The 23,828-nt window shown below is 33.6% G+C and overlaps 1 protein-coding gene across 1 annotated transcript in view; it reads left to right on the forward strand.

Moving 5' to 3' along the window:
* The first annotated feature begins 344 nt into the window (after positions 1–344).
* LOC134272276 (solute carrier family 13 member 2-like) overlaps positions 345–23,828 on the forward strand; it is a 77,706-nt gene continuing 54,222 nt past the window's right edge. The window contains exon 1 of the mRNA XM_062754525.1: positions 345–348. The gene's annotated coding sequence lies outside the window, so the exon portion shown is untranslated. The remainder of the gene's footprint in view (positions 349–23,828) is intronic.

A 23,828-nucleotide genomic window follows, 5' to 3' on the forward strand; every position in this document is an offset into this window, starting at 1 on the left:
TTTACCATACTTCTCTTGGTTTCGTCGAAATACAGCGCCGAAAAGGGATAATACTGCCAAAGGAAACCACATTAAAGGGTAGGATAATGAAGTATTGTTTATTTTTTTAATAGTAAATTCTTTCTATGAAAAGGAAAATTCTTCAGCATTTACGGTTTGAAACGTTAAATTTTTGCAGTGGGATGAATCTTTCATGTTTCTAGATTTTAGAAGTTCAAGCTTAAAAATCCCACCTTATTAACATAGAAAGCAGTCAAACAGATGAAAAATACTATTACCATCCCAAGTTAAAGAGTCAAAATGTACAGAAAATACAAGTCACAGTAACTGTACTGTACCCATGTCTACGTTTCTGCAAAAAGCTATTACTTTCAAAAGAACGGATAAAAAGACAGTTACAATTGGCAAGATAATACAAAAATTCAAATAAGAATATAGTTGTTATTTTTTAGGCATGAATATATCAAAGTTCTACCAATTGATTTGTGTGAATTATGTTTCAGTAAATGAAATAAAACTCAAATTATGTAAAGAAATACTTTTAAAATGTATTTTGCTGTCTCGATACACAATATTATATCATAACAATGTGACCTTAATTTGTGCGAAAAACCGTGTGAGCTTAAAAAGTTTGTTGAGCTGTATACATGGTATACTCACTATACAATATAATGACAAAAAAATTAAAAAGTGCAAACAAACAGCAAAACAGAATAAGTAAATAAATAAAGTGCAAAGAACAAATATGTGAAGAAAAATACAAAACAGAAGGAATAGTGACATTAAAAAAATAAATAAATTTTGATCAAGCAATAACACTGAGTAAAGAAAAAAAATTAATAAAGTGCAAAGACAAATTTCCATGGAAGAATACTACATATTGTTATGGGTCAGAATTACCCGAAATGCCAGCAAAGATCAATAACACAATTTAAACTTAACAATAATTTATTTACAGTAATATATAATAAGTATATAAAACATAAAGTACAAACTTAGCAAGAATCTAAAAATACATACATCAGAGTGTCCGTTGCTGCACACAATGTCCAGTGTAATTATATCCCAGTCTCTTTATACACCTGTACATCAATGTTACTTATACGACAAATTATTGTATATGCATCGAATTGACAGGGTATTTATATAGTATCATAAATCTAGAATATTCTAGAAATTATTAAAACATGATATTACTGGAACAATCTGGACATACACAAAATTTAAGAATGTTCTAGATCAAATGACCGAACATGTTGACCACTCTGGAATGTTCAAGAAACTTAATGTTACTAATTATATACATAATGAAACAATACACATCTCAAAACAATATACATGGAACATGGAAATGCTGAGACTTGAAGTAAATAAAAACATGAGAAATATCTGGATTTTTTCATTATCATTTTTTTTTTTACTTAATTACAAAATCCTATCAAAATCTTTTTGAAGACTTGATGTACAGTTGGACTGCTTCAAAAATTGAACTGTTTACTTTATAAGGTAATTGCCTATCACCAAATAGCAAAGTATTCAAAATTTGATCAGGAGACAAGTCAGAGAAGTTATATATAAGTGACAGACAACATGGAGTATATAAACAATTCGGGAGACTCGGGTTTTGAACACAAAAAAAGAACATAGGTAATCAGAGATTACAGAGCTCACCTCAACGAATGTTGTCTTTAAGTAAGGGAAAGTCACACAATTGACCAACAAAAAGTGTACATTCCAAAAATGAAAATATTCATGCAATTTTGATCTGATACTTTGAAATAGACCTATATAAAAAAAATCAAACTAGTTCTTCTTCATGAAAATGTAATTAAAATCCAGCATCTGAAGCAAATTTGAGAGTTTTCATCCCTTGATGCATTATTTGTGCAAGTTTGGTTTATACAATGTTATAAAAGCCTTATAGCTTTTTGGTAATAGACCTGCACTCATAACTTTTACCTGGTCTATTATCTGAAAAATGTATGTCGAATTCAGCATCCGAAACAAGTCCATTAGTGTGCATCCTAAGATGTATCGTCCATGCAAGTCAGGTCATTAAAGAACTCATAGTTACTTGGAAATGAATCATGCACCAAAAACTTTAACCTGTTCACTCAACCAGAAAATGTAGGTCAGATTCAGCATCTGAAGCAAGCCTGGTAGTATGCATCCTTAGACGTATCATCCATGCAAGTTTGGTCATTATAGGGCTCATAGTATATTAGAAATGAGACCTGCACCAAAAACTTTAACCTGTTTAATCAACCGGCAAAACGTAGGTCAGATTCAGCATCCGAAGCAAGCCTGGTAGTATGCATCCTTAGATGTATCATCCATGCAAGTTTGGTCAACATAGGGCTTATAGATACTTGGAAATGAGACCTGCACCAAAAACTTTAACCAGTTCACTCAACCAGAAAATGTAGGTCAGATTCAGCATCCGAAGCAAGCCTGGTAGTATGCATCCTTAGATGTATCATCCATGCAAGTTTGGTCAACATAGGTCTTATAGCTCCTTGGCAATGAAATCTGCACCAAAATCTTTAACCTGTTCACTCAACCGGAAAATGTAGGTCAGATTCATCATCTGAAGCAAGCCTGGAAGTATGCATCCTTAGATATATCATCCATGCAAGTTTGGTCATTATAGTGCTCATAGTTACTTGGAAATGCGACCTGCACCAAAAACTTTAACCTGTTCACTCAACCAGAAAACGTAGGTCAGATTCAGCATCCGAAGCAAGCCCGGTAGTGTGCATCTTTAGATGTATCATCCATGCAAGTTTGGTCAACATAGGGCTTATAGTTCCTTGGAAATGAGACCTACACCAAAAAGTGAACCAAAAATGTTAACCTACTCCAAAAACATTTAGCTGCTCATTCCTCTGCTGAAATTGCAGCATCTGAAACTTTGAATGGTACAATGAAACACACTAGAAGCATCTTCCATGCATGTCTAATCAATATAGGACATAGAAGTACTTAAAAAGAAAACTGCTCCAAAAAACTTAACCTGGGACGCCGACGCCGAGAGTATTACATAAGGTGAGCTAAAAATCAATCATGCATGTCATAAATTAATATGTTGACGGTGCGACCGTTATTGCGAGTGCAGATATTTATTTTGTTATAATTTAGATCGGGCTCGTCAAACTGCACGTGACATTTGGTGCCTCTAGACTCTGACGTCACATGACGTCGTATGTAAGTTACATTTCCAACAAGAAGCCTGAACAGTGCTGAAAGTAAATGAAAACCGTTTCGTTTACTATTTATTTTCAATATTTATCCATTAAATCAGGGCATGTTTACTTTTGGTTGAACTTTTGCTGCTATTTTCGCGAGAACATAGTTTTAACATGTGATGCATTGTGGGTCCAAATTTCTGCATCAAAAAATTCTATCGAATGAATATGCAGTAGTCCGAATTTTCTCTTCGCACAGGCGTTGCTTTAAGAGCTCGCAGTGACGAGCGTCGCTTGGCGACGCTCGCTGCGCTCGCTATAATTGGAATAATTGGAAAAAATACCTGAGTCTCACCACATGGTAAACACAGGAAGTTGACATGTTTAAAATAAATACAGATTCTGAAAGGATCAACAATTTCCGGAACAGTAAACATATTTTTTAGTATTTTGTCAGCTTGAAAGACATACATAAAAAAAGTAAAAAGAAATCCATTATAAGTTGATAAAGATATACTCAGCATTTTTAGTGCAAAATAATTACACTGGTTTGAGAAAAAAAGAACACATGAAAGGAGAAGTGCAATTGTACAGAAGAATACAACAAAAAAGTGCAAATTGCTTGGATGAATAATAATCGAATATATACAAGAATAATAAGGGGGAGTTTTTCCCAATTCATAAAAGGAGAATATAAGTATTGTACATAGTACAAAACGCAGCATAAAAATGTGTTTTGACATTCTTAAAGTAGCTTGTGTTTTCCCCTTTCTAAGAAAATATATCACGTGACTTAAGTGCACGTGGATATGGAGTTATACAAATACATGTGATAAGCATATAATAATAAACTTAACGTTTAATTTAAGCAGTATATACATTGTTAATTATGTTCACAGAATTCAATAGACAAATTTAAACCGGTGAATTAGTTTACTTTGTTAGACTGGACTCTGACACCACGATAAATATGTAATCATTGTGGCCACTTTTAAGAAAGTCCAACTGTTTCCATGGCCGCACTGGCGTATGTTTTTGTTTGAGAATCTGCACCAGGTTTAAGGTCACCAATTCTCGTGCACGCTTTCATTTTATCGTGATGATGTTTTAAGAAAACTTTCCCATCAGCCGTCCACGTGTCTTGGATTTCTTTGTTTTGTTTTTTTAGTTGTCTTGCATGGTATGAGATCGTGGATCGGTTTTTGGTAAGATCTTCGAAAATATAGTAAGAAGTGTTTTGAGACATATTGTATTCATGTACTGCTTTCCATCTCTTAATGATGTTATGTAATGCCTTGCACGAAGTAAATCTGACAATAATGTCACGAGGTTTTGAGTTTGGTCTCCCTACTCGGTGGCTCCTGTCAATGTCATGCATGTCTAAGTCGACGTTCATTGTCTCTTTAACAAAATTGGCACCTAGAGCATCAGTATTTTCGCCCTCATTTTCGGTAATCCCTGATATTCTCAAATTTTGCCTTCGAGTGTATTGTTCTAGGTCATCGTTTTTCAGTTCTAATTCTACACATCTCTCTTCTGATTTCCTTAACAGCTCAGTGAGATTATCAAAAGACACCCTGAGAGTATCAAGTACACTCTGAAATGTTTCTGTCAGACTAGGAAGGAGATGAGTGACAAGTGATTTTACTAGTACTTTTGAGGAGCTGATGCATTCAACAAATTTTGACATTATTTCTGGTTTATTTAATGCACCCACTAACGTGTCAACTATTGCATCATCATCATCATCATCAAAGTCTTCATATTCACTACTGTTTTCACGTGCTCTTTTAGAAAAAGGTTTGGCACTTTGGGGCTGTCCAAGACATCCACGTTGTGATTTTTTACCTTGTTTAGGCATTTTGTGATTTGAAACATAAATGAAATGAAAGAAACAACAGTTTGTAGGAGAGTTTTTAGATGGTGTAAGAGAACTTAATCTTAATAATAATAAAACAGAAAACAGAAAAATATTTGTACCTGTTGATTCAGATCGGTCGAGTGATGGAGTCCCCAATCCCTCGCCAGTTGTGTCCCAACTAATTCCGCCGCAGGAGCAGATTCCTCTGGTTCCCGGGGACAAACCTCTCCGACGACCTGTTCTTTTAACTCCGTTCTCCCGGCCGTCGTGTTCTTAAAGCCGGCATGTTTTTCCGTTGTTGTTTTTTTTACAGTAAAGTCTGTTATATCAGGAAAATTGTCTACACAATTAGCAACTGAATAACTTTTACAACATGCTGCACAAGGCCATACAAGAATCTCTGTATATCCTAAAAATCTGCAGCCGTTTGACTAATTTTTAAGAAATGAATTAATTTTTGAAGATTCTTGAGGTTATGAACTACGACGCTACACGCCGGCATAATATATGAAGCGCGTTAGCGCTTCATAATAAATATGCTGGCGTGAAGCGCTGTACATATTCATATACTTCATGAATCTTCAAAAATTAAATTCATTTCTTATATTTGCATTATTTTTCTGATGAGTTGCCACAAATTTACGCCATTAAACTGTCATTTTTAAAGCAAAACAGTTTGCACTATTGTAGTTTTACGTCAAGTGCGGTATTGGACATAACGATGGCGATATTAATTCATGCGCATTTATTGTAGTTCATGAGAAAATGAACAATGCTCCTATTTCTTTAAAGTTTTAAGCTCTCAATTTCTAAAGCGTCTGCTGGTTTATGGGTTGATTGAAAAAGGAAGTACGGACGCTGTACTTTAAGAGTGATACACGAGATGATTATAAATTTCCGGATTACACAACAGGATGATACACAAAAATATCAACTAAAAAAATAAATCATTTCTTAGATTTACAAATAAATTCCAACCAATATAATTATATGCTTAAATCAACATTATGAGGAAAGCTTTGATTACAGCATATACGAGTATCAGGGGCGTAGATTCCATTGTGGCAATGAGGCAACTACCAACTGATTTTTCATCCTTCCCATAATTAATATATAATAATACACTGCAGAAAATATTTAATTTGTTATAAAACCAATATAAGTTATCTGAAATTTGAACAGTTGTGTTTTCATATCAGTATGTTCGGGATCAAAATTCATAAGATCATGCTCCTATTCCACTAAATCCTCAAACTCAAAGTAGTTTTTTTATGGGAAAATTTAAGAATATGGACCGAAAGAAAAGGGGTCAAACAAATCGGCATCAGGTACGCTTATTTTGAAAACACTATAAACTACCAGCTTGTGAATATTTTTTTTATCTTAATACATTTAGTTTCAAAATTAGCGAGAACCCCCCCCCCCCCCGCAAAACAGAGTCGATGGATCTAGTAAATTTTACACAGAAAGTTTTAAATGATGTTGAAAAATCAAAGATAATTTCAAGTAAATGTCCTCCTTCACATGAAAAATTTTCCTTTCCTTTGACCAATGGCAGACGTTACAATTTAAGTTGGGAAGATAAATTTATTTGGTTAAGATGTTGGCCATCGAAAGATGCTGCATTTTTGCGCCATGCATTGCCTTTGGTCAGCTAAATCCATCGGACAAATTTGTTACATCAGTTCTTAGAGATTGGAAAATGACATGGGTTCTAAAATGGACACTCTTCAGATTCATGAGGAATCAAACGCTCACCAAAATGCCTTTGTTAAGGCAGTGAGTTTTATGAAAGTTTATTCGGGTGAAGAAAAAAAGCAATAAAAGCAGTATATCTCAAAGTTATGAAGATACCATTCTTAAATACAGAGAATAATTGTCAAACATCATAGAGGTAGTTGTTGCCCTCGGTCAACGAAATATTCCGTTTAGAGGCAATCGCTGGGACACTAGATCACAAAACGAGAGGATGGCAATTTTGATTTCTTTATTCATTGGTTGGGTGAAGAAAAACCTGTTCTAAAATCACACCTTGAAAATGCAGCTTACAATACTAAATATCTTAGTCCTGACATGAACTCATTTAGTTAGCTGTAGAAGAGGTACTAAGTTCAATATTGTCCCTTGCCAGAACTGCCAAATGGTTTTCTGTTATGTCCGATGAATGTGCAGATGTAGCAAATATAGAACAAATGGCTATATGCATCAGGTACGTGGAAGAAAACAATTAAGTAAACAAAGACTTCATTGGATATGCTCCTCTAGATTCAGATGATGCAGCATGATCCCTAAGTAATGCAATTTTGCAAAAGCTTGAAGACTGCAATTTAGATACACAGTACATGTACCTCAAAAGACAAGGTTACATGTATGATGGGGCAAGCGTTATGTCTGGATCAAAATCGGGGGTCTGTTCTCGTATACGAGAACCGCTTGCTGATTATAACCACTGTCGAGCACATGCATTGAATTTAGTTATACATTGTATCTTCTTCATGCAAGAACATACCTATGGTCAGAAACCTCTTTGATGATGTAAATCAGCTCACGTGGTTTCTTGGGTCCAGTCCAAAGAGAGTTTCGATTATGAAACGACATTTGCCAAATGCAGAACAGGTTGATTATTTAAAATATAAATGGAAATATCGAAAATGAGGTAACCAAAAGCAATAAAGACATAAAAGATAGTTTTCTGTGAACATCTTGCCAAAGCTTTGCGAAACTAGATGGTCTGCTAGAGTTGATACTCTTTCAGTTGTCACTGGAAAGTATGCAGCCATATTATTGACGCTTGAAGATGTCAGAAACACATTTGAAAGCACTGTTTCCGATGCTCGTACGAAAGCCACTGTATTCATAAATATGATGGAGAGGAGTGCAATTTATCCTTGCAATTGTTGTGCACAACACATACTTAGTTATATGAAGCCTCTAACTTTGGCTCTTCAGAGTTCAAAATGTGATGTATACAAGGCCTTTGTTGACGTTATTAATGATCAGCGTTGTGAGGAAGTTTTTCAGAGATGTGTAAGGCAATAGCCATTTCCGACAGTATTGGTATCGAGCTACAGAAACCTAGAACAGCGGGTAACATGCAACACAAAGCAAATGCTGTTCTTGCTGGCACTGCTGAAAAATATTACAGAGTAAATACTTACCTTCCCTTTGTTGATAATTGTTTTTAAAACGAACTCAATGACAAGTTTTCTGATGAGACACGGATTCCTTTTGCCGAAAATGACAGGGAGCACACGGCGGGTGTGACCGGTCCGCAGAGGATGCTCTCTCCTTTACGGCATATGATCCCATCTCTGATTTTTTGTTGGAGGTCAGTGTTTTCTCTGATCCAATTTTAAAAAAAATTGTTTAATGGACTTTTGAGTTTGAATACTGTTTGTTATCTCCGTAACGGGGGAGAGGGGTGTTATTCCGCTTAATTAAAGATGTACAAATATGTTGAAATTTTCTACTAAATTACCTTCTTCATGACCCAATAATTGTACTCTGAGTCGACAGAGGACAAAAAAACATTATTTTAAAGATGACCTAATCAATAATTAGAAAGATGTTAAAATTGAACTAAATCTAAATTCTCTTTGTCTCTCTTTCTCGTGTGTTTTTACACTTACGTTCATTCTATATTTTGTAATGTTGGTTCATTAGATTCCATTTGTGTTTAAATTTAGAAAAAAAAAATAATTTTCATAAACTTCGTTATCAAGTTTTGATAGCATAAAACAATTAAAGCATTCATTTTATGGATCGATATTGAGATTTAAATGAAAAAGTACTGCAGACAGCTACATGTACATGTAAATAAATGACAACATAAATGTACATGTATATATAGTAAAATGATTAACGTTTGGTACCTTAACACGTTGTATAGATATAAATCGTCCTAAATTTCCCCTTTGTATGGATGTTCGATATCTAAAGAATTTCAAATCGATAGGTAATGATTGCGCTTTTGTTACTTTACTTGTACGGAAATTGGATTGAATAAACAGAGAAGATTTAACAGTATCTCCGTATAGATCCAGGCAACAAGAGAAGATTGTGTTGGCTTCTCAATGTTAGCAACTGCTCCAACACAATTACAGTAGATGATTAGAAATATGTTATCACGCTGCCCTTTGCTTGCTTGGATAGATCCTTCAGTATTGTTTTATTACAGGTGATGAATTTTCAGTCCTGTCCACAGATATTTTTAACAGAAAAAAGCCTCTTATTAGGATATCAGGTGCCAGGAAGAATGAGTTAAAATGAATCAAAAATATGATTATTGAAAAAAACTAGTAAAAAATATGCTGACTTAAAAAAAATATACCAACACTAGCCAGAGTTTCTGAGCTGCTTCTTTCCTTTCAAACATTGAGTAATTGAGTAAGTGAGCGGGAAAAGCAAAGAAGATGACTATATTAAAGAATTTTAAGTATTTTGATTGCATATATTATAAATCAAATTGTTAATATGTACATGGCATTATGATTAAAGACACGTCTGATTAAATTGATGAAAATGACATACATTCACGTACCATGTATTTATGTTATTAATATTTCATAAAAAGTAGGTAAATTTAGTTACTTTGTTATCAATTACGAGTACATAGATACCAATCTCATAAGATATATAAACACAGGGCCTATTAAAGCAGGAACTTATGGAAAATCCGAAGGTGGGATCATGTGCTTTGAAGAAGTATGCATTGATTCTTCTGTTGACTGTTCACAGCCGCCGTGATCCAGAAGCATTTATCAGGTCGAAGGAACTTTGCATTGTCAAATTTTAATGTAAAAATGTCTAATCTGTATGAAACAAGTCGATCTAATGATAATATAAGTCCTAAGGTCATTATACATGTAACGACCTTAGAATTCACAACGTGCCGACTTTAAACGACCTTAGAAAAACAATAACTACAATGTACGAACCAGATAATTATAGTAGCAAAGTAAAAACTTTGAAACTTTTATAAGTTTACTAAAGTGAAAACGTTGGAATGTTAATGTTAGTATTTAAGTAACAAAACAAGATACTAGCTATAGTAACATACCATAAAATTAACTATGAAATAACTATTTACTATAAAAACTTTAGAAAGTTGATTATTAACTTCAATATTTTGATTGACTGTAGTGTTGATAGCCCCTTTAGTAAAAAGATTTAAAACTTTGATTTACTGTAGTAAAGCATTGATTTTCAAATTGTGAAAACTTTGAAAATCCAAAGTGTTCGATTAACCATGTCATTACTTAAGTTAATAACTTTAGTTTACTATATTTTTAACGGGGTTTTATTTTGCGGTTCCTGTAACATGTTGGTAGCTTGTCTTGGGTTTAGAAATGATCATACTCGAAGAATATTCTTGAGTATCGAATACGTTGGGATATGTAATTAAGGAAAGTTGAAGATGGAAAAGCTGGTCATCTCATTTGTCATACAGCTTAGTTGGTGTGTTTTTTTTTATTTTTTTCTTTCTGGTCCTTATCGTCTATATTCAATAAAACATTAAAAAATGAACAGAAATGAAACATGTGGCAGACTCTGTGGTGACTTTTGTTTCAATTTTACTTGGATATATCAAGAGAGAGCTTGCTCCTTGTCAGGATCGGGCAAATTGAAAAATTCCTTAGATACATAATTCTGGGTGTAATAAATAATGGCCTGAAAATTTATATCTAAACATCAGTCAGCATTCAACTTGCTTATAGATTATTTTTGCTGACAAGTCATTGTATTATCTAAAGAACCTGAGAGATGGTGGCTTTATACAAGACCGTTGATAATCTTGTTTCCTCACTTTTTAGACGGTGGCTATATATAGCCACAGGCTATTGCTGCTGGTCTGGGTTATGAATAAACATGTAAACACACGGGGACCCTAGCGGAGATTTTTGCAGAGTCAAAATAATGAAAGTAGACTTGCGTCGATGTTTAAAAATAAAATATACATAGTTAACAAATACTTTCAAATTATTTCAAAGACATTTCGTTGATGGACACAAAGCCTTATTGCTGATATTTGCCGTGATCAATATTTCTCGCCTCATGAATATTCATTGAATTACGCCGAACTACAACTAACTCGTACACCAACCGACTCGTGTATTCGTATGCAAACTACAAAAGTCAATTCGTAAAAAATGTTTTCGTTTTTTCTCACATGTGCGAAAAGTCAGTTCGTACACACAGTGTGTTAACTTAAAATTACAATAATAATCAAATAATTATAATTGCTAAACAACATACGCGCCGCTACTCTTTTGATTCTTTGAATTTCTAATATCTGTTTACAATGCTAAATTAGAAAATGGAATACATGTATTTTTGGAAAGAAGAAAAAATATAATGACGTCTTAATCTGTTAATAAAAGGGTGTTGGAGATATATACGATGCCATAAAATTTGCTAAGTTTTTTACCATTCTACTTTTTAAAAAGAAGACTTTGCCTCATTAACTCGGACACTAAAACGATTTAGCGAAGAATAATTTGTCAAAACTATAATTACAAAGACTGTAGCGGACAAAAGTTACCCAAAGATTTCATTCCAATTTAGAAGCTCTATCGTACGTCTAATAAATGTACCCTTTAAAAAGTGTACGAAAAAAGGGTACTCAAATACGTGTGCACGAAATACTACTAGTATTAGGATTTTCATGTGATTTTAGTGGGCTGAATTTAGGTCAGTCTTCTGCGTGTGTTCACAAAGATATGTGTTGCGCTATGACTTGCAGGGTCATTGCATTTTATAATACTACGTATGTGAAATATATAGCATCATCGCAAACCACGGCCAAAATGTACGATCCTCCCCTATTCTGGAGAGCGCTACATATACAGTGTATAATTTTGTATACAGACTCCGACCGTGGCCTGAGACGACGGAAAAATATAGAGGCAGAAAAATATTTTGTTATTTTGATTTTCTTCCTTTTTTCGAGTAGTATGCAATGTACGAGGGCTGTCCGTTAAAATCGTGGACATAGCATTTTTCTCGAAAATCGTTTTTTCTTACGGGCGCCGTTAGAAGAAATTTAAGCAAGTATTTATTTATCATATTTTAGTGTATCTGAATTCTTTGGATAAATATAGACAAACATTTTAATATTTTATTAACATGCTTTAATGAACATACGCACGATAAAAAATCCTGTTTTTTTTAAAGAAAATTTCGAAATAAAAGTATTAAATAGATTTTGGTAAACATTGTCCTATACATGTCGTCCATTGGAAAATTTAAGGAGGAACAGGACCTTTAGCTGAAAAAATTCCTGTCAATGAATTTTTTTCGTATTTTTTATATTACTAATTTAAGGAAGGCCCATACTTTTACGGATCCAGTTCTAATTTTACACATCAATATAAAATAATAATTTTCACTTTTCTATTGATATAAATCTTTTTGGGTGATTGAAAATGATTTAGCAAGTAAATATTTGTTTATTATAGTGTTATTGTGCATATGATGCATTTAATATACATTATTTATGGAAATTAACACTTTGCACTCTGTCCATAAGACCTATATGTCATTTTGTACATACACAGACAAAAAATTCTTAAATGCTTTTATGGACCTAAATCTTTTTAATATTCTTTTAAGCAAACTAACCTGAGATATATTTTTATTGATTTAGAGCCTATATCATCCATTTAATTTTTATTATTTAAAAATTTTACATTGAATGATTGAAAAAAATGATATTCCAAAAATGGGGGTATACGTCTTCAAAAGACTGTTTTGTTAAAATTCTCTGGTCAACCATAATAAAGTAGCGGTTTTTGTTAACATTAGATATAATTCTTAATAGTTTTAAAGAAAAAATGGCATCTAAACATTTTGGATTTTAAGAATTATAAAAAATAAAGATATTTTGAGATTTTTTTCTAAAAGACATGAACAGATTCAACACCGATTTGTTAATGTTTTGCAGTAAAGATTTCAAATATTCTCTTGGCAAATGCATATTTTTGATCTTCATAAGTTTTAACATAAATTTGATGTGATTTGGTGCATAACTAAGAGAAATATGATATTACACTTTTTTATGTTCAGTTTTGGCTGTTGAGGTTTTAGAGGTATGTGTGCTAAGACATGTTGTATGAAAATTAATCTGCAAAGATATGTCTTTTATGGGTGTTTTAGTAAGTTTAAGACTTGTTCAAGGTATTCAAATTGAAAAATTATCAGTTTGACAGAAAATTCTGAAAGTACGGACCTACCTTAATATGTTCTTAACATTTTAAAACGGTCCTGTCATGGGATTTCTTGACTAATTAAAAAGATATCGCCCCACAAATACCGCCTTGTGTAGAGTTTGTATGGAGTTTAGATACTTCATGTTTACGGGCCCATAACGGAGTCCATAATGCGAATTTTTACGAACAAACGATAAATATGATAGATAACACTATTTACTCAAATATTTCAGAATATTTATAGTGTTTAAATCTGAAAGCAATTGTTTTAATTTTATATAGTATATTTGTGGGATAATTTCTGCATTTTTCAAGGCAGCTTCAACGACAAAAACCTCCTTTGGAAAAAATTTTGTCAATAAATATTTCAAAATTTACGATTGAATGTCAGTCCTTCATCGTAATTATTTACTGCATAAATATCACAGGGTGAAGCTTACCTCAATATCGCACAGGGCATCGTTGAATTAGACGTAAGCATGATTAAATAAATACGCTTCACATTTGTATTTTCCGAGTGCGGGAAATAAATTGTGACGTCACACGAAAACATAAATATTAAAAATTATCTAAATAGAGAGAATCTCTGCTTCTAAACACGAAAAAACATTAATTTAAAAAAAAATCTGCTTCAGAAATTTATCACGACGATACATTGACTGTGACCTGTTTATTATGAAATAAAACTGATCATGACGGGTGTGTGTACTTGATCTCGCTGCACTGAGAATTCAAACACTACGTCTATGACGTCACTGACGTCAAACTGCAGGGTAAAGAGAAACAAATGTGTGGATTGGGCAACTTTACAATATCTAAATGAGGGGCAAGATCTTTAAAAATTTTATTAATAATAATTTCTAAAATTAAATGTTTCAAAAACAATTTTAGAATTTAGAATAAAATTACACAAGAACTGATTTTAACAACGTTTAACATGTATATCATCACTGATTATGACGTAATATGTCGTTTTAGTCAATTGACATGTGCCCTGCTTAATTTTTGGCAGTTTACCAGGCATCAGAAATGGGAAAGTGGTAAACACAACACACGAAAAATGGCGACATTCGATGACATTACTACGCACTGGAAAGCTGTTCAGTTTTTTCAACTTTTGTGTACAAGAGAAATGGGAGTTTTCTTCGCGAATTCGTTTTTAATCAAATCCACGGGTAGAACAGCCAAAGGAATAGCAAAAGACGCTTTCAACGCTGACAGCCAATATAAAAGATTGCCTATTTAGTAGAACGATAGTAAAATATTGTCCAAAACTTTAATACTAATAAATCTTCACAAGGTTTAAATTGAGTGCGAGATTGGTTCCTTTCTGTTATTTGAAGAATTAAGGGAAACTCAACTATGTTCATCAATGAAATTCCTTAATTTAAGTGGGAGAGGAAAGAGGAAACGTGACGCTGCTTTAGACTTTTTGATTTTATCATCCGTATGCCGTAAGGCAACACAACACATTAAATAAAATCTTATTATTTTTTTTTCATGCATATATCTATTAGAAGTTTGCTATGTCTTTTCTTATGAAAAATATACTTAAAAGTAGTGACATTTTTAGATCAAAGTGAGAATTCATGACACTTTGCTTTTAAGTACAAAAATATAAATTTATATATTATTAAAAATTAAAATACCTGTACATGTTTTGTGAAAAATTGAAATAAACTTTTCTAATTTCCATATCGTTTTACAAATCCTTACAACATTTTATCTTATTTATTAATATTTAATGTCAGTCGCCATTTGACGTAGCAGGTTTGCTCTGGAGTCACGGACCTGGAAGAGTCTATCCTTACGTTGCGGATTCGACTTCCACTGCGGAACATGGAGATCGGTCCTTAATTCAGGTTGACATTCCGTGTCCCAGTAATTGCTAGTTAGAAAAAATATCCCTCGATGCTCAATATATTATTCTGGAAAGGGAAAATCATTCATGCCATCGTCTTTCAGTACTCACAGTACTTTGATTTGTACCATAGCTTGCTTCGTTTTCAAAATTGTAGAGTAGTGTATGCTCCTCTGTATCGAATAAACTGGAAGAATTTAACAGGTGATAAATCATATCGCTGCGTAAGTAGCTATAGAGTTTACTAAGTAATAAGAAAATCTTAAGTCATCACGTTTATGATGTGATAATGTTTTGTTGTTACAGAAATTAGTGGCTAACCAGTAATGTCTTTTTCTGGTAAATTGTCCAGATCTTTTACAAATGTGTCAGACTCTGGTGTACCAGGCATTTTATATCAAATTAACTGGGATACACCGAGTCGATTTATGAATGGAAGTAACTTTTCTTAATTATAATTGAAATATCTTTTAAGTTAATATCGAAAATATGACGCGTGTTTTCTTCTTGAATGAATAGTTCTTAATTATAATTGATATATCTTTTAAGTTAATATCGAAAATATGACGCGTGTTTTCTTCTTGAATGAATAGTTTTGAATAAATTCTGCTTTATATGACACCCCCCCCCCCCAAATGATGAATATATAATGGATATATAATAAAATCTATATTTCGTGTACATCATATTAATAAACTTTTACAAAAAGGAAATATTATTATAGTGTTTTTTATTATAATATTGACCTTGAAAGTTTCATATTTTAATTCTTTGACATACTACAAATGTATTCTAGCAAATAGGCACCTAGATCATTTTGTTTTTATATTCTAAAGTTTTTTTTTTTTTTATTTTCCTTCCGTTAACTCTTTGATTTATTATATTGAAATGTATAGAACTTTATTCAGAAAGTGTATGATAAAAATTAAAGGTATTCAACTATTTTATGATAAGTTCAGTTTTAAACACAAGAGGCCCATGGGCCACATCGCTCATCTGAGCATTGTGACTAGGAAAAAGTAGAAATTGGTTTATTATTGAAAAGTCAAAATCAAAAAGTAGTCCCATAACCAATCATGGCTTTCCTATTCTTGAGAAGATGATTTTTTTTTTAAAATTCCTAAATACGTCTATGTAATGGATGCTTCCTATAAATATGATGAATTATGGCTTTGTTATTCTTGAGAAGATTTTCAAAGAATTTTCCTACATATTTCTATGTAAAACTTCGATCGGCCATTGTGGCCCCGCCCTACCCCTAGGGGTCATGATTTGAACAAATTTGAATCTACACTACCTGAGGATGTTTCCCCATAAGTTTCATCTTTCCTGGCAAAGTGGTTCCTGAGAAGAAGATTTTTAAAACATGCAATCAAATTTTCACTAATTCCCACCTGTCTCCCCTTGAATGAGGACATGGCCCTTTATTTGAACAAACTTGAATCCCCTTCACCCAAGGATGCTTTGTGGCAAGTTTGGCTTAAATTGGCCCAGCGGTTCTTGAGAAGAAGTTTAAAATGTGAAAAGTTTACAGACAGACGGACGCCGGACAAAATGTGATCAGAAAAGCTCACTTGAGCCTTCGGCTCAGGTGAGCTAAAAAATTTATATATTTTCTGTTTATATATTTTCAAGAACAAAGTGACGAAATTATACTTTCATATGCAGTACACTGACCTTCCTCATGACGAGTCGCAGTTCGATGGAAGTACATGTATAATCAAAATGATGTTGAGAGAAAAATCGATTGTTTATCACATGAGTCAGCAACACCTGATAAAAGCATTTTTCGCCTACAGTGAAACTGATTCCTTTTTTACATGCATTACCAAAAATACCTACAATATATAAATATGGAACAGATTTTTCTATACAAGGATAACATCTCATGTAAACACTCCCTCACTTCTGATAAATGTGATAATCTGTCTTTTTTTCATTTACGAGATGTTTTGAAATACGAGGGCTGTTCAATAAATAATGTCCTCGGTGCTCAGAAAGAAACAAAAACGACTTTTAAAGACTTAGGCTTGAGGATTTCACCTATATATTCTCTTTCAATTAAAACACATTTCCGTAACATTTTCATCTAATTTTTAATTGTTTTAGAACACATTTTTGAGTATGGCCCTTCGTATACTGGTATATGGCAGATCCTATAATTTCCTGGACTTGTTTCTTCTTTCTTTCTGAAAGGTGTTTTGTTTTCAAGTTTGGAAAATGAAATAAGTCAAAGGATGAAAGATCTGGCGATAGGGTGGCATTTTTATGCCATCCACATAATGTTTTGTCAACATAGCATATCATGTCAAATCAAGATAATTATCTTGTCAAGTCATGATAACTTTCTGGTTTGTCGACAAACGACTTTATATCTTGTCCAGTCAAGATACACTATCACAGTTTGTTGCAATAGCTGTATCTTGACATGACGAGATAACTTTAAGTTGCGTTACAAGATTAAGTATCTCTTTTTGTCGAGATAGCTATCGCAAAACTACGATATCTTATCTTGACTCTTCAAGATAAAAGTCAGTGTTTGACGACAAAACTGAAATTGTTCATCACTTGACAAGTTTTTTATCTTGACATGATATGCTATGTTCACAAAATTTTATGTGGATGGCAGAAATATGCCACCATACAAAATATTAACTTTCTGTTTATCCACAAAACTCCTTTACTCTTCAGGGCGTGTGGATTTGGACGCTGTCAAGAAGAAATTTAATGTAGTGGATTCCTGATTCTGGTTCCTTTCTCTCTTAAACCTTTCGATTCGATTTCTTGGCAAAAACATTGCTTTCTAGACTCCTGCCACTCCGAATAATAATTTGAAGGACAAAACCACTTACATTTAAGAAAATGGCATATAAAACTGTCATTGTGCTCTTGCAATTCTTTGCTCTTTTCAGACCTTTATTGTCTTTGTCAAGTGCATCTTATTATACCCCCCGCTTGAATAGTGGGAGGGTAGACTGTAATCGGTATGTCCGTCTGTCTGTTACGCTAGGGTACCAATTAAGGAATAACTGTCTTATTTTTCGATTTCATGATGTGATCAATCGATTGGCTTGCGTGATAATTTGCGTTTATGCATAAAATTATCACGCAAGCCAATCGATTGATCTCATCATGAAATTGAAAAATAAGACAGTTATTTCTTATAACTAAATGCTTTGATTCCGCCAATCCACGTGCTTCAAGCCCTTCTTTATAGCTGTTTGTCCCGCCATGCACGTGGTTTTTTTTTTGGAACCGCGCCAATACATTGATGGGGAAACAAAGTACATTTACAATTTGTAATTTTATCTCAGACAAAGACATTGGAAATGTAAATATTCTCTTATCCGCAACTCCTCTTATACCACTGAGTGAAATTTAATGAAACTTTTAGAGAATCTTTATTACATGTTGCCATTGTGCACCTCCTGTTTTACCTTTTGATCCAACTCATATTTTGGGTTTCCCGGCCACAGCAAAACATGGACTCTGCCATTATAACCATATGGGAGGCGAGGGTCTCATTTAGTGAGCTCATTGCTCACAGTACCTCTAGTTGTAAATTGGTTTTGAGGGGTTAAAGCAATGGATTAAAGATTCATTATCTCTGAATTTCAGAAAAACGTGGATAACTACAGTTTCTGATTTTTAAAAACAATTGTTTAGAAATTCTTACACACTTTCTTTTTCACTTATTTTTCAAAAACATAGGGTGACCTTTGAGTACTTAACTTTTTACTGTCGAACGTTTCTTTAAAACAGTGTGAACTAACACCCCCCCCCCCCCCAAAAAAGTCTAAATTTTGCTATGTGTCTGAAAGTCAATCAAACATCGTATGTGATAATTTGTTGAATTTTGGCAAACAGTACATTGGTTGTTTTAAGTCCTTGTTGCCAAGGACACTACCCATTTTTGATGCCAATTTTATCATTTTTGTTCATTGAAATCAACCTGGTCATGTGTCTATAAAACAAACATTGGTTGATGTGAATTTCACATATTTCAGAAAATATTTCCTTTGGATTCTTTACAAGTTTTACAGTAGCAGGTGCTTTAATGAAGCGTTCAATTTCACTCAAGTTTACTGATTCTTTACCATTCATTTAAAATGTAGTGTCTCAAATAGCCCTTGTTTTCTACCTTCTCACCAGGGAACTACATGTATGTGATGAAAAGTGGTCACATTAACTGTTATTAATTCATTAAAGATTGGATCATGAGAGAAAGTCAAGCTTAATGTCATATAATTTCTATGATGTATATCATATATAGAGTTCAGGACATTATTTATTGAACAGCTCTCGTATTGTAAACTTAACTATACAAAATGATGTGGTTTACATGTTATTAAAATGACAATTAAAAATTGTTAGTTCATTAAAACACATATTTGAGTCTTGATTAGTTGAGCCAAAAAAATAAAATTCACTGAAAAATAAAACTGCGAACTTTTGACGATTTCCCTATATATAAATGACTATCATTAATAATTGTTAGACACGTTTTGTCTTCCTATACCCAATAGAACCCATACAAAAAATACTATAGTTAACTATACTTTACTATAGATAACTATGTTATAACCTTGACACTTTGAAAACTTTGGTTTATTATATATAGTGATCACTTTGACACTTTGAAAAACTTTATCGAAAACTTGGACACTTTGAAAAACTATCGAAAAAATTGACACTTTGAAAAAAAATTATCAAAAACTTTGACACTTTGAAAAACTTCGGCGAAAACTTTGACACTTTGAAAAACTTTTTTGTTAGGGTATGTACAATTGCCATTGCAGATTCATTTTGATAAAATAAGTCATTTGTGGAACTTCTCATTTCTTAACATATATTCTGTGTACTTCACAAACCCAACTCGCAGTTATTGTAACAGAAATATTAAATGAAAAAATTATTTTAAAACTATCAATATAAATGATAAGACACTGACAGTGAGTTTTTCAATCCTAATTCCACGGTCCGAATTTGTCAGAATCTAATCTGGTACCGCAGCTGAATGTGAAGAAACTGGCCAGTCTGGTTCCCTCTCCTGCTTAACCTCGTATGTGTAGAGAACTACGATAACACTGATTATCAACAATCCTTACGCTAATGAACTATGTTCTTTGACTTAGGACTGAAGTTTTGAAAGTCATTACTACTAATGTTTATTTATATAGATAAGACTACGTTTTATTTTTGTTGCTTTATTTAGCGTTTGTATTATCTCAAAAGCGGTTGAGAGTAAGAACTATTATTTTTGCACGTAACTTTAAAATGGCGACTATGGGGTTGACTTTCTGCCTTGAACAGGATGACATAAGCCGGCAACTGCTCTTTGAACAATAAGCCCACTGAGGCCTGTTTAGCACTGCGAACGTTCGCGAGCACTCGCCAAAATTACTATTGGAGGTATAACGAATTTTAGCGAGCGCTCGCGAACGTTCGCTCTGCTGAACAGACCTCTGGCTAAAAAGAACTGCATGTCCGATACGTATTGGAAGTTATTTTTCGATACGATATGATTCTTGAATATCGAAACGTATCTAATACTACCGCAGCAATTCAAAAATTCGACTTCACGACAAAATATTTATAAGAATGTTGCACTTTGCCATTAATGTGATTTTAATTATTGAAAGTACTTGTGATGAATTATTAATTTATGATATCATTAGATTTGTAAAAAAAAAATTTCATAAAATCATTAATTTATTATTATTATCCGTCTCAAAAAATCACATGAAGCCAAATTATGAATTTGATTGATAAGTAAATATTTATCACATAATATGTGTCGTGATTGATTCCTTCTTGTGGTCTGAAACCAATTTTGGACAGGGCCTAATTATCTTGGGTGTGGTATATTGTAAATCTAATCGTTGTTAACTTTTTCGGCCCTCTGAACAAGAAGTATGCTAATTAAACAGATTAATCATATACATACTGTACACAAAATTATGAACAAAGTGACGTATTTCGTCTCTTATGCAGTTTGTACACAATACGTACATTGACCCTCCACTGAGCATGTCGCAAGTTAATGGAAGTAAAGCGTCTCATTTCGAGTTCATTGCTCGAGGGTTTTACATTTTCTCTATGTATCTTTTATTATGTCAGCATCACAAAACAAATGGTTCCTTTTCTCAGTGTGTTAGCACAAAAGCCAATGAAATACTTAAAGGAACCAAAAAAGAAGATTTTTTGGTCTCGCATACACATAGTACAATTCTCTGTTATCCTTGGACATTCAGTAAGGCGTGGCATTCTCGACGTTACTTAATTAGCGTCCAAAATTTACACAGCTTTCATGCACCGTTGATATATACATGGGATAGAAATTCGGCGAATGTCAACGAGTGTATCTATTATCCAATACAGCGCCTCGTACGGCAGAGATTTATTGATTGATTGTATATTGTTAAACGTTCCTCTCGAGAATTTTTCACTCATATGGAGACGTCACCTATGTCGGTGATGGGCTTTAAGTTTAGACCTATACTCGGCACTTAGGGCCATTGAGCAGCGAGGGTTCTTTATCGTGCTAACGCCAACCGTGACAGGCTACGGGACCTACGTTTTTAAGGTCCTATCCGAAAGACCCGTGACTTTTACTTCTAGTTCCGAGCGCTTGGCGAAGGAACAGTCCCTACCTATGTTAACGTCCTGGGTATGACGCGGCGACGCGAACGAGAATCGAACCCGGGCCTCCTGATCACGAAGCGAACGCTCTACCACTAGTGCTAGGCTACCGTGACCGGTCATACAGCAAAGAGGTTGGGTTTAAGTCATCTCATAGTTGTCAACAACAATTTAAAGTTCCCAATGTTATTAATTTTTTTTAATTTCTATGTCGCAATTTGAGAGACGTTAATTATGTAGCGTCGAGAATGTCACGCCTTACTGAAAGTCCATGATGACAGAATTGTACTATATGTGCAACATTCTAGAAAAGAAGATGCATATTGATGATAAAGTTGTTAAAACTATTTATTATAAAATCTCAGTAAACGAGTAAAAGGAAAATATCAACTGAAGAATTTAACTGCATTTAACCATTTCAATTTGACAAGAGTGATTTTCAAAATGGTTGACTCAAGGATTGTTAATTATACCCCACGCAACTAGTTGCGGGAGGTATAATGTTTTTGACCCGTCCGTCAGTCAGTCCGTCAGTCAGTCAGTCCTCTTTTTTGTCAGCGCAACTCCTCATAAACCGCTGCACAGAATTTCGTCAAACTTTGCAGGTATTTAGGACACAATGTGTAGATGTGCATATTACCAGGAAATTCCGATTCCTTTATTTTTTCCGGGAATTTCCGCACTTTTTAACTTAGGCATTTGGCCATACCTTGAATATAGAGATGAACAGTTTGTTAGCACAACTCCTCATAAACCGCTGCACAGAATTTCTTCAAACTTTGCAGATATTTAGGACACAAAATGTAGATGTGCATATTACCAGGGAATTCCGATTCCTTTATTTTTTCCGGGAATTTCCACACTTTCCAACTTAAGACTTTTTGGCCATATTTTGAATATACAGATGAACAGTTTGTCAGCACCACTCCTCTTAAACTGTTGTACATAGTTTCATAAACCTATGCAGATATTTAGGACATATTCCATTATTTTATCCCAAAGAGTTTTGCCAATTATTCAAGAAAATTTCTCACCCCCCCCCCCCCCCCCCCCCCCCAACCACTTCAAATTAATGTTGGGATTTGTATAATGCCAAGAAATTTTAATTCCATTATTCATAAAATCATTCCACATTTAAATGTCCTCATATGCAAGACATTTTGATGTGAAGATTTTTTTTGCAATTATTGCCCTTTTTGATCTATACTATGTATCTAAAGTGCACTAGCTGTGCCTTTCATTATGTGTTTCACCGTCAAGTTTTGGGGGAGCGTGGGGTATGTGAGCTAGCTCACTTTTTCTTTCATTAAAACGAAGTAGCAGTTGTATCCTTCCAAATACCGGATATTCAAGCTTGCTGACAGGGTCAGTGCCTGGAAACAGCCGGGATGTTCCAGAACTTTTCAGGTTATTCAATAAAAGTAACCATTTAATGACTGAGTAATAACAAACACACGAATAGGCAGGTCGAACGTTTATTGAAAAGAATTCACACAATAAAAGTCATACATGCACATGTGTCATTAACAAATTATTGAGGCTTTTAGTTTTCCCAAAAGTAGCCTCATGTCCAAAGGATATTATTTGAGTTTTGCCAAACGAATAGATATAAATATCTTCTGTCAAAAGGCTGTTTTAAGCATTTATTGAAATTCTAGAACTTTTTTTGGAATGAAGAAAGTATTTGCTAATTGACTTAATGAAATTGCTGGTAGACAGTTAAAGATGGGAGCGGTGCGTTTAAATGCTTTAAATAGCGATCTTTAACGGACTTAAAAGCAACACAGAACTGATAAATAAACAACATTTTCTATTCGTGCAGATGGATACTTAATTACTATAAATTCTTGTATACTTCAAGCTGGAATCCGCTGAGCCTATCAAATAAATCGTTGATTTTTTTTTTTTTTTTTTTTTTTTTTTTTTTTTTTTACATTTTTCAACCTTCTCACAGGGAAATAAGAATGCATGTATCTTCATTTTACCTACATGTACCTTGACAGTAAATTGGACCAACAACTTGAAGGAGGAACAGAAGCTGATAAAAAAAAGAGTAGCAAAGGCCAGAGTAG

Source organism: Saccostrea cucullata, unplaced genomic scaffold (genome assembly GCF_032062105.1).
Source record: "Saccostrea cucullata isolate Sc308-1 unplaced genomic scaffold, CSIRO_AGI_Scuc_v1 ctg620, whole genome shotgun sequence".
Taxonomy (NCBI): domain Eukaryota; kingdom Metazoa; phylum Mollusca; class Bivalvia; order Ostreida; family Ostreidae; genus Saccostrea; species Saccostrea cuccullata.